General features: G+C 48.5%; 1 protein-coding gene across 5 annotated transcripts in view; it reads left to right on the plus strand.

Moving 5' to 3' along the window:
* The first annotated feature begins 5,511 nt into the window (after positions 1-5,511).
* Positions 5,512-19,454, plus strand: part of CAMKK1 (calcium/calmodulin dependent protein kinase kinase 1) — a 115,322-nt gene continuing 101,379 nt past the window's right edge. For 4 of the 5 annotated variants that reach the window (XR_012996662.1, XM_076354258.1, XM_076354257.1 and 1 more), the window contains exon 1: positions 5,512-5,600. The gene's annotated coding sequence lies outside the window, so the exon portion shown is untranslated. Of the gene's footprint in view, positions 5,601-6,147; positions 6,173-19,454 lie in introns of those variants that run through there. The other variant, XM_076354260.1, reaches the window with a different exon arrangement.

A 19,454-nucleotide genomic window follows, 5' to 3' on the forward strand; every position in this document is an offset into this window, starting at 1 on the left:
TGACCAGCAGGACCGTCCTCCTCTCCTCTTGGTTTGACCTACTCTTGCTCTTAAGGTCAGGGAAGAATTTCCTGTGTTTGGCATCTGTCGTGGCCAGAAAGCAACTGTATTTGAAGCTGTAAAAATGCGGCCAGTGTATCCTGCTGCTCTCTGACCTCTGAGCAGCGAGCCAAAGCGTCACAGAAACCCAAAGGGATTTGGTCATCGTGCAAAGACCCCTTCGATGACAGTTTGCTGTGTAGCTTCCTGTTTATGCTGTAACAATTGAGGATTTGGTTTTGGTTTTTTTGAAGTCCTTGTTTAATTGCATTTTGCTTTTTACATGGTTATTTAACTACTAGAAAAGTACTAGTAGAAAAGGAACCTTCAGCAAAGCAAACACTGCCTCCAGTCCTTTCAGCCAGAAAACACACAAGAAAAAAAAATATATTCTCCAGCTAATCCCTAATCATTACAAACAGCACTAACAAGCCCTCGTATGTGAAGTTGTCAGTGTAGCGCTCTAAGGGTCTAACAGAGGACTCTTGTCCAATCATCAGTGTCGGACGACGAGAGCGAGCCACGAGTGCAGTGTCACTATTCCCATTTTACAGAACCTGAGACACAAGCCAGTAATTTCTGAACATGTATGCAAATGTCGTGAGCAGATTCTGCCTCTGAACAGTTATTATTATCTGTGAAGGTTACCAGGTTGGACCTGGTACAAATATATCTTTTCATCCCCTCAGGCGTGGTTACTCTGAAAGAAATCAAGTGGCACAGATATTCCAGAAGAGCAATTGCAGAAAAACTTATTCTGCAGTAATTATGCTGGTTAGTGATGCTGCAGAGTTGAGGAATTATATTTCAACCTCTGCAGAGCTGGCAACATTTAATCATTATGTTTGCGCACAATTCCCAGCACAATGAGGCCCTGATTTCCACCTGGTGCTTCCAGACACTATAACAATGCAAATTATAAATGAATAATACTAAAGAAACAGATAGCTCCTTCCCTGTGCTCTCTCTCCTATCTCTAAGCCCACTCATTCTTTCTCTGGCACAGCAGACTCCCTTTAATTTTTAACCCAGTCCTCCACTTAGGACATTCTTGGATTTTTCCCTAAAAAAGCACCTGCCTTTCTGGTTACACTAATTCCCTTTCTCTTTTGATGTGGGAACATGTTTTCAGTCGGATAAATCCTCTGGCTGACACACAGTGAAGGACCGACAGGAACATTTATGTCCTCCCAGCTCTAAATGATGCTTTTATTTCCTTCTGTCCCGAAGACATGCATTCTCGGCCCAGATTGTGCTGGGTGGCGAAAGGACCCTCTTTGCCATTACAGCCTCAGACATCTGCAGCTCAGCCTGCAGTCATACTCCTGGTGACAGTACAGTTGTTACAGCTTATTTTCGCTGCTGCCAGCTCTGTATTAATTATGCCACGCTATTTTCTTTTGCTTTCTTTGGTGAAGTGCTCTCTCCTTCTGTTATCTATTTCTAATTGCTTTATTGCCTGATTTTAGAAAGCGTAAAAGTCAAAAGCGTCCAAATGGATTCTGAATATAGCAACAGCACAGTCAAACGATGGGCTCTTCCGCAGGGGTGAATCAGGATCGTTCCGGTTAACAGAGCTCTGCCTACCGGACCAAGCACGGATCCTGCTCAGCTTTATGGCACCACAAAGAGATTTGGCCCAAGCTGTTCTTAAAAGAAATGATGGCTTCAACTCTTTTTTTATCTAAACATACTTGTGAAATGCCTGGGGAAATGTCCTTGACCGTAACTCAAGGACAGGTTAAATAAACACCCTCCCAGTCCCTGCACTCAGAAAACACATGGGAAATAACAGTTACCGACCAACCACACCCCATCATTATTGAACAGAAATACCAGAGTCTTATTTTAACGTTGTTATAGCCATCACGGTCTAAGCATCAGAGAGGCGTTACTTGGAACTCTTTTTGCACTGGTCATTGCTGCTTTGCAGTGTAATCACCTGTGTATTATGAAAAGGGAAACTGAGGCACATGATTTAGTTTTTTTTGTTTTCTGGAAGAAATAGCAGTTTGTGACTAAGACCAGGTAACCAGGTAATTTCATTAGGTCAAGTGCTAGCAGTCTTTGCCAGAGGCAATAGTTTCAAACCCTGATGCTGGTGCTAAAACTGTGCTTCAGACATCACTGGTGATTTAAACTGCTTGATGCTAAAGGAGATGGGTCTTTAGGGGACAATCCTCAGCACTTTCCAAACAGTCAGCATCTTCTAGGCATCTCAAAGCCAAACGTGAATCAGCCCAAATGACTTCTGAAACCCTTGAAAATACTTCTCAACAGTAGTTATGGCAAGAGGAGCAGGAGGCTGAAAGTTTTACTCATTGCTCAGGAGAGCTAAGTTGCCCCTGTATAAGCAAGGCCCTGCTTGACTGAATTGATAGCCCCTATGAAACAAGTCAATGTTTTACCTTATATATGTTTTGGTCTTTCAGAGCATCTTTCGCACCTTGGAGCCACAGGAGCACAGTCTCTCCATAGGCACAGCCACATTCCTGGGTCCTGGGCACTCACACACGGGCACCTGAGAAGGAGGTCGCTGGGGCTTTCACTGCTCAGGGCTGGGAGGAGGCTTTGCTTTCGCTCATGGGCACGTCTTACTTCTCCTGAGAGTCCACCATGGCCAACAGACAGCCCAGGAGCTCAGGCTGGTGGCTGTCTTGAGATGATATCTAATCAGCGATTGCAGATGAGCAGTCTTGAGATGATATCTAATCAGTGATCATTATCTAATATCAGGAGCCGCTGGAAGAAGGCAACAGCTTCAGAAGCATGAACTCAAGGTGATGAGGCTCTCTGCTGTCCTGTTGCAAGGAACCCGGGAACTGCTAGAGAGACACCAGCCAAATCCCTGCTCCTAAATGCCCTGGGTTTTACCCAAATGAAGCTCCACTGCCTTGAGCAGAGACCAAACATGGGCTGGGGGGGAGAGGTCCCAGAAAACCTGGGCAGTGTGAGATGCTGGAAACCATTTACGCCAGGCTTTGCTGTTGAAAATAAACCCTAGCTTTTTCTTGCTTTCTTATTTCTGTCAGAAAGGCTTTCTGCAAGGAAAAAGAAATTAAAAAGTATTTCCAGCTGCCAGTGGTTTATCCAAGGGTGGAGAAACTCTGTCCCAACCGTCCTCCTTCAGAAATCATGGGCCCTCAATGCATCGCTTGCTTACATTTTTGTTTCGGTTTCTTTGCTCTGGCCGCTGCAGGAAGGAATTGTGTATACCTGAAGTACAAAACTGGACCAAATAATATTTAAAGACATGAAACCACAGAAATACTGTCAGAACTATAAATAAAATATGTTGAAAGAGACTAACTGACAAATTGCCAATAATAAAAACTAGAAAACGCATTTGTTGTTCACTCTAAAATATGGCAGGCTCTGCCACCCTCCTGCTGGTTCACATCACACTGCTGTTCACCTTCTCTGCCCCAGTGTTTCCTGTTCATGGAGGATCTTCACTGGATTTTCTCTCTGACGAGCTGAAAGAACAATCCTTTCTAGCTTTCTAACAGGGATCATTTTGCTGAATGTAACAATTCTTTAATAGTCAAGTTTAGAACCACACAAGTACTGGATTTTTAGCTTGCTGGTTAAAGAAAAAAAAAATTTTTTTTGTTTTCTTCCTTGCAAAATAAATAAAGGGACAGAGTATGCTGCGGTCATATAATTGGATCCATTATTTTATTAGCCAATTTAAAGATCAACAGTAGGCAAATAAGGTCTCAAAGGTTTCAAGCGAAATTCAAAACGTTTCAGTTCAAAGTATTTTGACTGAAAATTGGCAAACAGAATGGACAAATATTCTAGGTGGAAGTGAAAGGGCATTAGCCCTGGATAAACCTGTTTATCCACAGAGAGCTGCTCAGCTGCGTATGACCAACCAGGGTGACAAAGCACATTTCTGCAAGAAACGTAAGACTTGGATGCACATGGTAAATTGCAGTAGGGTACGTCTGACCAAATACACATACCCACAGAATGAGTAAGTGAAAAAGTTCATGGTCTTTGCGAGGCTTACAGACGACTTTGCTGTTTTAATGATTGGTGCCTCTTAATTACATCTCGATGCTTCTCTAAACACAGTGACAACCTGAGCAAGGGTTTTTTGGGATGGGAAACAAAGTTGGTAGTAAACCAAAGGCTGCATTATTAATGTGTTGAGTTGTTTTGAGACATGAAACCCATGTTAAGAAATTAATTTGTTTCCAAAGCAGAGGATTATTTGAGACCCACTGGAAGTAGGCACAGGCATTTCTATCCGTTTGCTGTCACAGCGGGAAGGAGCACAAGTCAGCAGCAGGATGAGTCAGGATGTGGATTTAATCCAACTCTTGCTCTCCAGCTAAAGCCAAGATCCCCCGGTGGGGACCCTGACCGCGAGCGGGGTCACAGCGGAGCCCAGCGAGCCCGGCCGCGAGTCACTTGTCACAAAATCAACATTCTCACGAATCCCACAGGAAACACGCTTCACAGCTGGGTGCGGGGCTGCAGTGGGAACCCCTCGACCCGGGGCATGGTCAACCGTGAGCCAAGTAGGTAAAAGAGAGCGGGGGGAAAAATAAAAGCTGAAAGATGAGTCATGAAACATAGAGGGCATTTGCTTGTAGGAATTCCTTGAGTGATGGCAGTGGAATTAGTTGATGGGCAGTGTTTCTCCCCATTGCCATAAGCCTTAGAAGATGCTTGTGCGTACGGTGAGGATTGACTGTTACTAATCTAGAGACAGAGCCTGGATGAGGGGACACCCAGCCACATGAAGGGTGAGTAGGTGCCCCCCTGCCAGCACCCCGCCACCCTGCCCCAAGAGGTGCGCTCTCAGCACCACCTCCTTGGTGCCAGGGGAGAACATGGGCACGGTGCTTCGGCACCGGGAAAACCACCCGCACCCACAGCCCGACCGCCCATGACCCAGGGAGCAGCCAACTTGCTGCCCATCCCCACACCATCGGGGTCCCCCACAGCCCGTCCCCACACCGTGTCCCTCACATCCTGTCCCCACAGCCTGTCCCCTCGCTGTCCCCCACAGCCCATGCCTCACACCCCGTCACTCAGCCCGGGCCCAGTGGACCCTCCGCTCCCTGCCCTGTCAGCGCCGCTTTGCCTGGTTATATTGGCAAAAATCCCCGTGTTGTTACCCAAGAGCCTGCCCCCAGCCCAGGTGTGCCTCTGGTTGGTCACCACACGGCCACACGCCCCCGAAAAAGGGGGGTTTTGCCTCAAAACCACGGCTGTGCCTGGCAGGGCAGGGACAGGCCGGTGCCCCCCGCCGAGCGCCCAACGCCACCTCACCCTCACGGCCACACGGCGGCCGCCGGGCAGCGACCAACGGCCGCCGCGCGGGCCCCGGGAGGCGCGGCCGCCGCCAGCCAATGGGAGCGGGCGCGCGGGCGGTTATTTACACCCCGCGGGCGGGGGGCTCAGGCCCCGCGCGGCCAATGGGGGGCGGGCGGCCGCGGCGGCGCGGGGGCGGCGCGCGCTGATAGGGCGCGGGCCGGCGAGTTTCTCCGGGCGCTGCAAACAGAGGCACGTTGGAGCCGGGCGGCGCCGGGCGCAGCCGAGCACAGGTGAGCGCGGGGCGGCGGGCGCGCGCTCTCCCCTCCGGCGCGGGCCGTTGCCGCCGCCTCAGCCGGGGCTCCGCCGCCGGGCGGCGTGAGGGGCCGCGCGCCCCGGCTGAGGGTCCGCCTAGGCCCCGCTGCCCGCCCCGCGGGTCGCCCGCCTGTGGCCGCGACCCCTCCTCGGCCTGGGGCAGGTGCAGCGCGGGGGGACACACGCGGGTTTCCTTCGCGGGCAGCGTCCCGGCGGCTGTGGAGGGGGCACGGCGGGCAGGACGCGGGTGGGATCCGAGCACCGGGCGTCGGAGGTGTGCGCCGGCCGAGGGCAGGTCGTCGGTGCGTGTGGGCTCTCCCGGACCGGCGTGCTCGGGCGGCTCCCTCATCCCCCCCCGGGCTGCGGGGAGCTGCTCGCCGCTGCCGCAGCGGGGCTGGGACTGCGCTGGGCAGCCACAGCTCCAGAGCTGTTGCTTTACCAAACACAGAAATAAATGAGAGGGGAAAAAAAAATCCTTCCAAAAACGGGGATTTTGAGCAGTTTTCCTGTCACACCAGTCATCTCTTGCCCATTTCTCAAGGAGGAGAAGGTAAGAAGTGTGGTGAGCTCCATGCAGGTCTGTCAGCACTTCCTAATCCTCCTTGCTGCTGTTGGGGATCAGTCTGAGCTCCTCAGAGTTTGGATTTTCTCTTGGGTCAGTGCTTTGGTCTGAGCTGTCCTGCCCTGGCAGTGTCTCAGAGCACACACCTTGCAGCCAGGCTGGCATGAACACGGGCTTATCTTCCCTCTGCTTACCTTGGCTCTGAGGGAGAATAAACTTCAGCTCTCAAAGGTCTGTATGCTGTGAACAAGGAAAGCTGCTGATCCTTCAGGGATGTCACTTTCTTCAGCTGCTCTGATGAAGGTCAAATCACCATTCTGTTGTAGTTCTAACTTAATAGAAAAGGTTTTGTTTAATAGGAAACTGTTGCTTTTCTATTTACAATAGTCTGTGATTCTAAGTTAAGCTTAGAGTGCCACTTCCCATAATGTGTTAATCTCTTCCTTGTGAGGCATCTCTGGCAGCTTCAATTTGTTCTGGCATTTGACACGGGATGGCTTTGAAGTGTTGCTTTTGAAAGTGGATAAGGTAAGTGGAGAGCCGTTATCTCAGTTGCTTAAAGAGAAAAACCAAAGCTAGCGTGCTGGGGTCATGCACCAACATGTCCCTGCACATGGCGCAGCTTGCCGTGCTCAGGCTGGGGTGTGTGGTGTGGCTAGGATTAATCTCCAGGCATAGCAATAAATTGCTTTCCCAGGCTTGCTCCCTTGGCTTTTGCCTGGAGAAGGCCAGATCTTAGCAACCAGGAGCGTAAGCACCAGCCTCTTATCATTCCAGCGAGGAGTTCAGGCATGTTATTGTTTGATATGGTATGAAGGCTGGGCTTTTCACAGTAGGTGCTGGGCCACTGGGTCCTGATAGTTTTCTTTTTTGAGGCAAGCTGTGTTCACTGGCATGAAGTGCCTTCAATCTGGAACTGTCTCCAGCTATTTCTTCTCCTTGCTTTTGGGATATGTCTTGTGGGCTGGAGCTTGGCATGCTTGGAGTGGGAGATGTGTGGGTGTATATGCTCCCAGGACAGCTCTTGGCCCAGAGAGGGTGGGCAGAGCCTCTTCTGGAGCTGAGCTGCAAGGGGACCTCATCTGTTCTAGCATTGCCCCAGAGAGCAGTGAGGTGCCCCCACTGCTTCACACAGCCTGTTGGTGCTTTATTTCTGCCATGGCTTTCAGAGCCTGTGCTGCTAGGGGCACAGATGCCCTGTGCCCCCTAATTGGGTTGTTCATTAAACCCTAAATGTCTTTGCCTGTTACAATTGTTCTTGTGCTAACCAGATTTTCAAGGCCCAACTTTCTTTTGCTGGGAAGGGGTTGTGGGATTTCTCTTCCTTTACGGGCTCTTTTGGGGTGGCTACAGCGAGAATCTTGTCAGCCTGCAGCAGAGGAGATATTTGGAAGGACAGTGCAGCAGTGTTCTGTTTGCTGGAGGAAGAAGCACTGCTTAGGTAGTGGTCACCACAAGAGGTTATGTTATGGTTTAGACCTTGGCTGGGTTTGAAGAGGTGGCACTATGCTGAGTGTGTCACTCTGTACTTCAGCCAAGGGTCTGCTTGCTGGAGTACAGCATCTCTTCTTGCTGGTGTTTGTTCCCTGAAGTTACTGAAGGGTGTATTAACCCAGTTGTTTCTGCCAGCCTCTCTTGAACTGTGGAAAGAACAGACCTGACTGAAAGCCAAATCTTCTGTGAAGTGTTAGTGCTGACCTTAGAAGAGCCTTTATAGGGTCAATGCTACCCGGGAGCAGGGGAAGGAGAAACTTCTTTTGTAAGAGGCTTCAGGAAAAGGCTGGGGGTGCTGGATGGCTTCTGCGGACTATAAGCAGGGTGGTTTGGGTCTCCAGAGTATGTATCTGCCTAGCTGAGGGGCAGAGAGGGTAGATCTGATGCAAATCAGAGCATGCCAAGCTAGTGAAGGGGAAAGGATGTGTGCTGGTGGGGAGCTCAGTGTGAGGATAGTGTCTGTGCTGGAGTTGTGGAAGGCAGTTTGATAACATCTGAAATCAATATGTGCAATTACTCTGCCTTGGGAAGATGCCTGGAGAGAGCATACCAATTACTGCCCTAAAGTGCAGGTGGAGTGTTGATGGGTCTGTTCAGCAGCTCAAAGCACTGACAAATACTGGGTGTGAGGGGGTGGAGGCTCTGCTTACATGGGAGGTTGTGCTTGGCTTTGGGAGTCTGAGGATGCTGAGCACACAGTGTTAGGCAAAAGGTGGGAGGGAAAATGGTTTGTGTGAGGTCAGCAGCAGAGCCCAGCTTTGGGCAGCATCAGGCTGTAGTAGGAGCTCTCCTGACACCTGAGTGTGAAGGAGGGTGGGCAAACAAGGCTTCTGGGTGGGTTTTTACCCACCCCTAACTTGGGGTGGGGGGAGACTTCTTCCGGCACAGCCTCTGGCAGATGCTTGCTGCTACTCAGCCCTGCCACTGCTGCTGAAGTTTGGCAGTTGGAGAAGACAGGAAGCTGAGCCTGTCCCTTTGAGAACCAGTGAGGAGGCAAGTTACCCCTTCGCCTTTTGGACAAAAGCAAGGCCTGAGCTGTCAGTGTAAAAGCCAAGTATAAAGTTGGTATGAGAAAATGTTATTGGCTTGTGCCTTAAGAGGTGGGAAAGCAGCCTGGGGAAAACTAAGTATATGGTAACCCTTATCAAAATTCTTATGTCTTTCTCTTCATGGTTTCTTCTCCTCTGATCTTCAGTCCTTTATTTTTTGGCACAGGATGTCACTTGCTTTGAGAAGCAAGCATCCAATGTGCAGGGAGGTGACCCAGTCATCAGAAAATATATGGGTGGCTGGCTGTAAAAGCAATGGGGGGCATTGAAGTGTACAGAAGCAATTGCTGACATAACTCAGTCACCATGGCAGATCTGAAGGTTAGTTAGTGATGTTTGTGATAGATAAAGCATCAAAGCATTGGGTACAGCAGATAAATGAATGATATTAAATAATGTCATGTAGTCAAGCATGTTCTTTTAATTAAGACAGTGGTTAAGCTTAGCATGGCTGGAGAAAAATGTCTGAAATCTTCTAAAGAGAAGAAATCCTGAAAATTGATAAATTGGGGTAGGATACTAATCTGAAAGATAATGGTGGGAAGAAGCTGCAGTGACTTCATGGATGTGTGGGAGGGTGGCTGCTGATTTGTGGTGGTGGGTGAGGTGTAAGTATACATGTGTGTTTCCACCTCTTCAGAAACTCAGATGTTTCTCAGGCTTGTGTAGTTGGCCACAGGTGCTGGCTTTAAGGACTGAGTCCTTAATCACAGAAAAACATGCTCAGTTAAGGACATCTGCACCAGACCAGGATGTTGCAGATTCCTTTGGAGGATATTGCAGAATTGTCAAGAAATGGAGCTGCTCAGGCCCTGGGCGGCAGCAGCAGCCCTGCACCAGCAAGTGTAGTGTGCCTCAGGCCCGGAGCTGCCTGTCCTACAGATGGGGGCCCTTGGTGTTGGTCTGGGTGAGAAGTGGCACCTGGTGACAGGGATGGGGGGAAGGGATGAAACCAGAGATGTGGTGAAGCAATGAGGTCTCCCGTGGGTTCCTAGGGGGGGCTTGTGCCTCACTTCAAGGGTTACTATGAATTAGCAAGCGTAGCTTTTTTTTTCAGAATCAAACATCAGGGCTATTAAAAAATCCATCTGAAAATGTGACTCAATCTTTCCTATTTTCCAGCTACTGTATTGCTTTCCAGTCTACTTTTTCCCCTGTACCCTAGAAAAATACAGTCATTTTATAGACTTCATCATTAATGATGGGGTGCAATCATTAATGCATAAATGCATTATGCAGTTAAGCACTGCATAACTTGCAGTTCTAACTTGCTTAGGGATTTGCAGTCTGGATTTGTTAGTCACTTTTCCTACTGAGTTAAGTCTTTAGAAACATTTTCCTGTTCCATTGCAGTATTCAGTTTTATTTTTGGTGTGATATGGACAGAAACAGAGGGAGAAGCATAAATATTTGTCATAAGTGTCAAGTACATGACATTGGAGAATTTTTTTTATTGCTTTCATGTGCTGGTGTCCCTGGATAGGGAAGTTCTGAAAGGTGAAAACCTCTTGAGGACACAGCTTCTCAGTGGGCTGAGGTTTGCGGCTGAAGGAGAAGGCTGTCCCGTGGCAGCTGGGAGCTTCTTAGCCCAGAAACCTGTTGGTTTAGGGAGTGAACCTGGCTGAATATGAACCCTTGTATTTTATTTCTTGATGGCACCCAGCACATGAGCTGAGTCATGCCTTGTGGATAAAGGTGTGGTTTGTTGAGGACTTGTTTCTTTTGGGTTGCTGCCCTGGGCAGGCATTATTTTAGGGTGAGTAAAATAAACCTCTGAATAGTTGTAGTTCTTTTTGCCAGGAGCCATGTGGGATTAATTTAGCCTGTTTGTCTTGGGGTGGTTTCAGTGTTTCTGCAGATTGGTGGCTGTGTTCAGGGAAGGCTGTGAAATGTTGTGATTAATTCTTCAGGATTGTTCAGAGTTTATGGTAAAGTTGCTAGCTAGTTAACAGTGACTGCTCTAATTATTCTGGTGTGAGTGTAAACAGTGAGGCTGTGATGTGCCACTGTCTGCTGGAGCAGCACTTGAATATGTGTCTTTCTGAGATAGAGGCATCCTTTCCCTTTTTCCTGTTCCCATGCTGTACTCTCTGCAGAACAGCCATGTGTATGTCTTGGACAAGCAGGAAAGCCATGGAAGTCCAGCCTTTCTGCTGATACTGGTGCTGAGTGGCAACTGCTCCCCTGAGGTCAGTGGACCCAAATTCATTACCTCACTTTTTTTTGCTACCTTCTGCAATTTCCTGTCTCCAGTAGTTTCTACTCACTCACACCAGTATAAGTGAGGAGGACTCTCATCCTTTTCAGCTGGCAGCAGAGCCTGGGGTTTTGATGGGAGTCCTTGCTGCAGAGCAGAGATGGGGCAGAGGGGTCTGTATTAAGCCATAAGGAGCACAGAGCTGTGTGCCAAGGTGGTGGGAAGAGAGCAGCTCCCTGAAACCTGCAGCTCCTGTGCAATATCCCGTGAATGTTTCTGGGGTGTGCTGATTGTTTTTTTCAGCCAAGTGGCCCCATAATTGTGTGACCTTGTGAGGACAAAGTGTTAATGACACATTTTGGATGGATGTTAGGTCCCTGTTCCCATGGGCAAACTGTGCAGGGCAAGACTCTGGACTTTGCACAGCTATGCAGATAACACTTTCTTCAACTTCAGAGGAAAAAAAAAAATCTTGTGTCTGGTATTCTCACTTTACACAGATTTCTGGTATGGCTGTTGAACTCTAAGCATGCTATGCAGAAGCAAGTCCTACAGACCCACAAGGCTTTCAACTGGAGAGGGCTGATAACATCCTACTGGTATGTAGGATGTTAAATTAACACAAAGAAGACTCATTTGGTTGTTTCCTCTGGCTACAAATTTCCTTGGTAACCTGGAGCTCCAGTTCACAGATAGACCCAAACATTGAGTGCTTATCATGGGGCTTAAACTAGGAGCAGACATGAGGGGCTCAGCTGGGGTGGGAAAAGGAGGAATAAAGAAGTGCTGTGGAAGCCCAGGCTGCATAACACTTTCTGAGGATGTGTTAGTGTTGGATTTGTGACTGTGGTGAAGGTGTGAATCAGTTGTACCAAGGGGTGTCAGATCACCATACTCTAGTGACCTGGCCTTTAGTGCCTACATTTGACAATTCAGTACGGTATTGGAGCAGTGCTCTGCAGTCAGATGCTGCAGTCTTCCTTCTGGTGGCTTGTTTCTCAGCTGTCCCTCTGTTGCAAGATCAAATTGTGAATAATCTCTGCAGTCTTGTGAGTGCAGCAAATCTTGGACTAGCCACCCCATAGTTTGTGTTGGTTTTTCCCTGCTTTTGCATGGCGTACATATTAACTCAAAGACTTTTTGCTGTTGATCCCTTCTAGTTGTGAGAAACTTTATCATGGCTGTCTGTCTCTTCTTCCCCCCCTCCCACTCTAGGCAGTAGTTCAGGCTTCTATTCTATAGAATAGAAGTGAGTCCTAAAACCACAGAAGAGCTGGTGAGGATAGGATTTTTTTATATACAAGTAGTATAGGCACAGCCTTACGAAGCCCACAGTTGCAGGCTGTCACATCTACAGTAGATAAAGCTGAAGGAATCGGGTGGCAGCAGAAAAAAAAAATGTGCCAGCACAGCTTTGCAGAGTAGTGTGTGAATGCATACCTAATGGAGGCTGGCTGTAATTACCAGCTCCCATGCTGTTCTGCTGCTGCATCCAGCTCTGTCAAGTTACACTCAACTAGCTGCTGCCTTTGTGCTTCCTCACCATGGTACTGGCAACACGCAGGCATCACTGGAGCTTTTCTCCTGCCTCTGGACCTCCTCATGTGCTAGATGCAGCTGGTGGTCTTAGTCTGGTCTGCTGCTCTGATGTGGGCGCTCAGAGAGAAATTGGGATGCTCAAAGGGACCCCTGCTAGAAGAGGATCTGTAGCTGTTGCTTCATGCTGGATGTCTGCTACCAGATCCTCCCTTCTCCTCATACAACCCCAGTACATGAGGCCTTGCCTGTTTGTGGACAAGAAGCTGGAAGATGTGTGAGCTGCCTCCTTATCGGGAGCCTGGGAAGGATGTGATCTGAGGGTGAATCACAGCTCTATTAGGGAAGGAGGCTTCCTTGCTGCAGCATGTGAAAAGTGATTGATGATAACATAAAAGAAAAAGGATGGATTTGCCCCTCAAGGGAGTTGAGTGCTGCCTTGGAAAAGTGTATTCTGCTTCTTCAGAGCTTCCCTCCCTGTCTTTTATGAATAGTTACAGATCAGTGTGGAAAAACTCGGAGGGAAGGAGAGAGAACTGGGTCTGGATCCTGGTGATACAGAAGGTGGTAGACCTGTGCCAAAGAAATCAAGACACTTGAAAGGCAGCAGGACCTGGTGCAGTGTTCCTGTGACAAAAATTATTACAGTACAGGTGCATAAGCCAACCACTTAGACAAGTCTTAATTTTGGCACTTCCTAACACCTGCTTCTGGTAATGCTGCCTGGGTAGTGCTGTTCTGTGATATTCATGCTGGAACCAAGGGTTTGGGTCTGCTTGTGCTAATGGTGTGCCTGCCTCAGGTGGCAGTATGAGGACAGAAGGTTCATCCACTGACCTCTTACTGATGAGATGCTTTGGTGCTGAAGTCCGGATTGACCCTTGTATAGCTGTCAGGTAACTGGACTGACAAAGGTTAATGATATCTGAAGCTCCCAGCTCTGTGAGGCAGAGTGTAAAACAGACCTGAGATGAATTTTTTTTGCCTTGCTGTGTCAGCACCTCATTCCCAGGCTGAGAGAAGGGCCTGGAAAAGTGGAAGATGTCTTGAGTGCAGCTTGTCAGGCCAACCCTTGCTGGGTGCAGAGGGAACAGAAATGTGTGCCTCTGCCTCAGGGCTGGGGTACGGGGTTACTGCGTGTGCAGGGTGTGATTTGTTGGAATGGTGAGAACAAGGTCCTCTGGCTTAGCTTGCCTAATGTGCACAGTGCTGGTGGAGGAAAGGCTGGGGAAGTGTGAACATCTGAGGAAAGAGGCAGAAGGAAGGGTTTTATGCAAACTTGAGGGCTTGTAGCTTCCTCTACAGTGCTGTCAGGTCAGTCCAGTTCATTCAAGGGTGTGATGTAGGCTTTGCCTGCCTTTGTCCTGTAGTAGTGGTTGTGAACTTCAGTGCTCTCAGCTGGCAAGTCAGGCCACATTACTACTGTGCACTTACATGTTAGAGAGATCAGGCATCTCTTCTAGCATGTTTCCGTACTCTAATCAGGCTTCTGCTTTTTCCTTTCTCATACAGTATTGATGTGAGCAGTGCTTGTAATTTGTCTTGAAGCAATAGTAAAAAGGCATGGTTTATTCATAGCAATTGCCGGGATTCCATTCCTTAATGCCAGATAGATTGATTTAAGTCAGACTGCAGAATGGAACTGGCATTTTTTGTTAATTTTCAGAGTTTGCTGTTTCCGAGGAGCCAAAAAGTGGCTATGTTCCACACGAATGCCACTGTTATCTGTTTGCCATCCAGAATGATTATCACAGATGCAAAAGGGCAATATAAGATTATACCCCACCCATGGGAATCAGTTCTTATGTGGCATGTCCTCCCAGCCACCAAATGAATGAGCAAAACCAGTATTAAGAGCATAAACTTCATAGCAGGGACCAATGTTTTCTGTCTAGCATCAGGCACAGGTGATAACTGTGTCTGAAATGCCACAGCAATGGAAAATAAGCCTCCAGATAAGTCAAAGAACTGCAGATGCTCTGGGGAATGCAAGGCCAAAGGGCTGTTTGTTAGCTGAAGTGATGTCTCTGATTTGACTCCAGAGCAGTGTGTTGCTGGGCTGCCTTTGGTTCAGTGCCTGCCCAGCTTCCCTGGGGAAGCCCCTTCCCTTCATTCCCAGAGGCGTCCCTGGCCCTCACTGCTCTCAGGGCTGAGGCTGCTCACCCTTGCTCGCTGCTTGCAGTGGGTGCACCAGCCTCCTGCTAATGGCATGGCTGCAATGACGAGGTATTTTTGAGTTTTTGCTGTGAGCTGGATAAAAACACAAGCTGGATAACACGTGGATTCATTGAGGGTGTGTTGTGGTTACTGCAAAGTGCTGAGAGTCTCATTCCACTAAGATCTTGTGGAGGAAAGGAAACCTTCCAGAGTCTTTAATATTCCGTGGTCTTTAGGTATGAATAAATATTTCCTTGGCCTGAAATACTCTCCTGCTGTGAAATCCATTCCAGTCTCTTTGTCTAAGACAATCAGTCTCCTTCATTCCCTCTCTCCTCTCATGTCCCATATTAACCTAGAAGTGTGCTGACACTCACAAACTGGTTTCTAGCATGTTAGGGAGCAGAGTGTCTTTGCAGGTTGTCAGGGTAGCTGCATGCAAGAGAAGAGGATGGCTCAGTTCATCTCCTGGGGAGTTTGCTCTTCCTAGCTGATGGCTTTCTGCAAAAGTGTCTGACAGCTCTGTCCCTGTGTATCTGTTCCCCTCTAAAGGAAGGGTGTGGGATTGGGGAGTCAATGAAGAAAGATATTTCATTGTTGTGCTTTAATACATTTATTTTGGCAGTGCTCCCTTCTGTAGAGAATCCCTGTCCCACCATGCAAGTGTACTGATTTGAGCCTCTTTGAAGCTGTCTGCTCCACTGTCATGACCTGTGGATCACTCGGTGCCTCTGCAGTTCTTGTTCTACTTTCCTGGCAAGAAGCCTGTGACTCTCATTAAGCCCCTTCCTACTCCACTCCCCAGGAGGCTGAGCTGTCTAACACTCTCTCATAAGAGTTTTTTGGTTCATCTGTGGGATTTCTGCAGCCCCCTGATTTGGTGGCAGGTATGGCTCCTGAGGGGCAGGAGGCCTGTGTTTTTCAGGAGCAGGTACAGATGACTGCACTGTTCAGGATGGACTGAGCTCCTGCCAGCTGCTGAAGGCAGCTTGCTTGTACCTGGTCAGTTAACACCTTGAAGCAAAGTCACCCCAGCCACTCCTTACTTGCTGACATTGAGAAGCACCATTTCCAGCAGCAGCTTGGCTATTCCAAAGTCCTTGACCTCCTCTGAACCTTTCTGCAGCCCTGGTATCTCCCAGGCTAAGCAGTGCTGGCAGTTGGGAACTCAGTGTCCAGGCTGAGGCACTTGCAGTCAGCCAGCTCTGAGGCGAATGGCATGTCTGCTCTCTTGATGGCTTCCAACCTCACAGGGCCTGGCTCTTCCTGCCCTGCACAGCCCCATCCTCTGGCTAGACAGTCCTGTAGAGATTCACCAGAGCCAAAGGCTTTGTGGGGATCAGCTGAGCAGCTCCTGGAGGCAGGCAGGAAGCCAAGAGCTGGAGTACAGGCTGCTGAGCAGGAGGGGGTGTGGAGAAGCCTGCCCAAAAGGGACTCTGAAGATGCTCTGAGGTCACTGTTAAGTCTGAACAGCCACAGCAACACTCAGTTGGGGACCTGACCTGCAAAAGCTGGAGCCTGAAAGGACGTGACAAGGAAAGGAGTGAAACACCCCTCTGTCATGGTGAAGACCTGGGCTATACGGCCTTGGGAATCCACATCCTCCTTGCCTTGTTCCTGTGCAAAACTGGGGCTGTTGGGAACACAGTACAGCTTCTGCAGTGGCTGTCACTGACCAGCTGAAACTGGTCAAGGACTAAGTGTGACACCAGCAAAATCCCAGAAACAAACCAGTCTTCTGATTTCTGTGTCACTTATTCAGAAACAGAGCTGGGTGCTCTCTGGGCTTGTCTGTGGGAGATGGCTGTCTCTGACCAAGCGTAAACCACAGCCTTGCTGTTCTTTGTCCCATTCCCCATACTGTAGTTGCCACAAGCTGTGACCCTAGCAGAAAGGATGCCCAAAGTGTCTGTGGGCTTTGGGTCCCTTTGCTTTAGACTCTTCTGAAAACTGCAATGATAACACCTCCCAGGCATCTGGGGGAGATGTTGATGAAAGGAGGTTCCTTGCATTAAAACCAGGTGGACTGCAGCTGCTCCTTCATGTATGAAGCTGGAAGCTGTTGGGCTTGCCACACCTCTCCCAGATGCTGGGGAGCAGCTGCTCCTTCCCCTGGTGCCAGGCAGGTCCTGCATCTGGCTCTGCAGTGTATTAAACCAAATGTGCTCTGATGATTAGGGTGGGCAGAGTCTCTCTCCTGTCAAACTGTTTGTTCTGGCTACAATTTCGTCTGCTTGGAAACTTGTTACTTTTCTAGTCTTTCAAGCCCACCTCCCAGAGAGCATGGGAATTGTAGGTATTTAGACATATAATAAGAATGATGTAATTAAAATCCTTAATTTTATTTTTCTTGTTTGAGGTTTAATTCCTTTGATTTAAAGGGTGGTAGTAGCTAATTGGATTCTGGGCCAGACTTGCACAGGCAGCCGAGGGGAAGGGACTGCAAATGAGCCTAGCCAGGAAATTGCACATTTAAATATAGTTCTTGGTAGGGTCAGCAAAACACCCAAGGGACAAATTAAGAATAAAATTTCTGCTGTAATGTGTTCATTTAGCTGCAGACATCCTCTTAAGGGAAACAAAAAGGAAGCTTTTTTCTTTTGAAGTGAGGGGAGCAAATAGAAGGGTAGGTGTCCCTTCTGCAGTGCATTTGTGTACTGCTGCAGGTCTCTCCCAGGCAGTAGCATCTTTCTCCTGTCCTCTGGGTTGGCTGGTGCATTGGCCGATTCCAAGAAGAAACCGCTGAAGGGATTTTTGGGTTTGGCGGGGGGTTGGTGGTTTCACTGGAGGATGTAAATCCATAGGTCACATAATGCTATGGGGTTGCTATTGCTGTTACCAGCTTTGGCACAGATCTCCTGGGTCACACTGTTCATCAGGTGGTAGGGAGATGGGACCAGCCACCACCTTGTTTGCACTGTTTGGGTTAATGGGGGACAGCTTTCCCTGTGAGGCTGCTGCTTTCTTCCCAAATGGGTGGGTGGGATGGTGCTTCCCACTCCCATGGGTACTGACCAGTTTCCCTGAACTGGTATGCTGGGAAGGTGATTGGAGTTGGTGCCCGGAGGCGGATTCAGCCTGAATAAAGGGAATTTAGGGAAGTGAAGCATTGGATTTGTCCTTTTGGAAATCTGCAGCCTTGTTTTTCCTGTTGGAACCTGTGGCCCTTTCAGCAGAGGGAAAAGATCATTGTCCCTGCTGCGGACATGAGTGAGGATAGCAGTGTGTAAAGCAGCCAAAGCCCAAGATGCAGGACATGGAGCATGTCTGGAGTAACTTCTGGCTGAAAGCCAGCACTGCTCTCAAGTTTGACTAGTGTGGGCATTAGTTTTCCAGGCCTGTTTGTCCCTCGATTCCTGCATGGCTGGTGGGATGTGCAGCAGAGCCCACTTACTCCTTGGTGGCACTTTTAAGAACAGCCTGAATTAGTCCTTGGCAATTTTAATTTCTCCTTAAGGCTAAGATAAAGAAATACTGCTGATGATGGGAGATGCAGAAGAGCAGCTTGTTTTGTGTTTCCCAGGACCTCAGACCCAGCCCTCAGTGCTCTCCCTTTCATTTTTGTTATCTCCCCAGGTGAAGGCCATGTGCTCAGGGAGGCAGAGCTTGTCAGGAATGAGGCCTGATCCTACATCCCTCCCTCTCTGGAGGGTGGCAGAGCTGTTGGCTGTTCAGTCTAGCTGGAATAAGATTTCATGAAAGCTGTGGACCCCTGAAGGGGTAGTGTGGAGCTCATCATCCCACCCTGCTGCAGCTTTTCAGAGCTCTCTGTATCATGCTCCCTGGGCAAGTCTCACAGAGCCAAATTAAGAGCTCTATGTGCAGCCCGAGTATGGTATTTGGGTGCCTTCAAGACCTTCTGGAGGCCTGTAACTGGATGACTTTCACGTTGTCATTTATAAACAGCATGCAGGGTATACCTTGGGATCACAGAGAAACAGTTGAAACCTTGAACTTGGAAGGCTCCAAACCTGGAAGACAAATGAAGCATTAAGGAAGGAGCAAAATGTCTTTTTTTTGTTTTTAATCTGGGAGTATGATTCATCTACTGAGTGGTCAGTTTGTCACAGATGCTGTATGTTGTATGAACCTTTTGAAAAATCACGCCTCAGAGGATAGCCCTGTGTCACTTGGTAGGGTTTTCCTTGCTGCTGCTCCCTAAACAGACGTAGTAGGCTTGTTTGTGCAGGTGCCAGTTGGGGCTAGACTTTCAAGGGAGTTCAGCACTTGCTCAAATGCACTGGCCTTTTGGGGATAATTTCTTAAGCTCTTTTTAATGCCTGCTTTGATTTTAAGCTCTTTGAGCTGAGGCTTGCCTTTCAGTGTGCCTTACAGCATTAAGCACAGTGGGGCAGTGAGCCCTATATTAATTGGTGCTGTTGCCAGGCTATTAAAAAGTTGTAATAACCTGGCCAAATTTTCAAGTGCTAGTCTAGGCTTTCTGCCTGGATGTCAAAAAGGGAAAGCTAATTACAGTGTGAAGCAAGGAGAACAGGCTGGCCTGAAGGAAATGTTGTTAAGGTTCTCCTCAGGCCCCATGCCACCCCATGTCAAATCATAGCTGCATCAACCTCTAAATTTCTTCTTCCTTCAGTTAAATTACCACCAAGTGATTTCTTGCAAGTGTAACCACCTTTTATACTAAGAGAATGAACACTGGTTGTTTTCTCTAAGTCCAAATAACAGAGGTTGGGCTGGGATTGCAGAAGCAAATAGAAGAGGACAGTTTCTTCCCTTGCCCTTCCTTCTTGCTCTGTAAAACTGTACAGAGTATTTGTGTTGGCTTCCTGCTGACCTTGTGTTGGGGTCTACCACAGTGGGGGGTAGTGAATGTGTG

Source organism: Aptenodytes patagonicus, chromosome 17 (assembly GCF_965638725.1).
Source record: "Aptenodytes patagonicus chromosome 17, bAptPat1.pri.cur, whole genome shotgun sequence".
Lineage (NCBI taxonomy): Eukaryota > Metazoa > Chordata > Aves > Sphenisciformes > Spheniscidae > Aptenodytes > Aptenodytes patagonicus.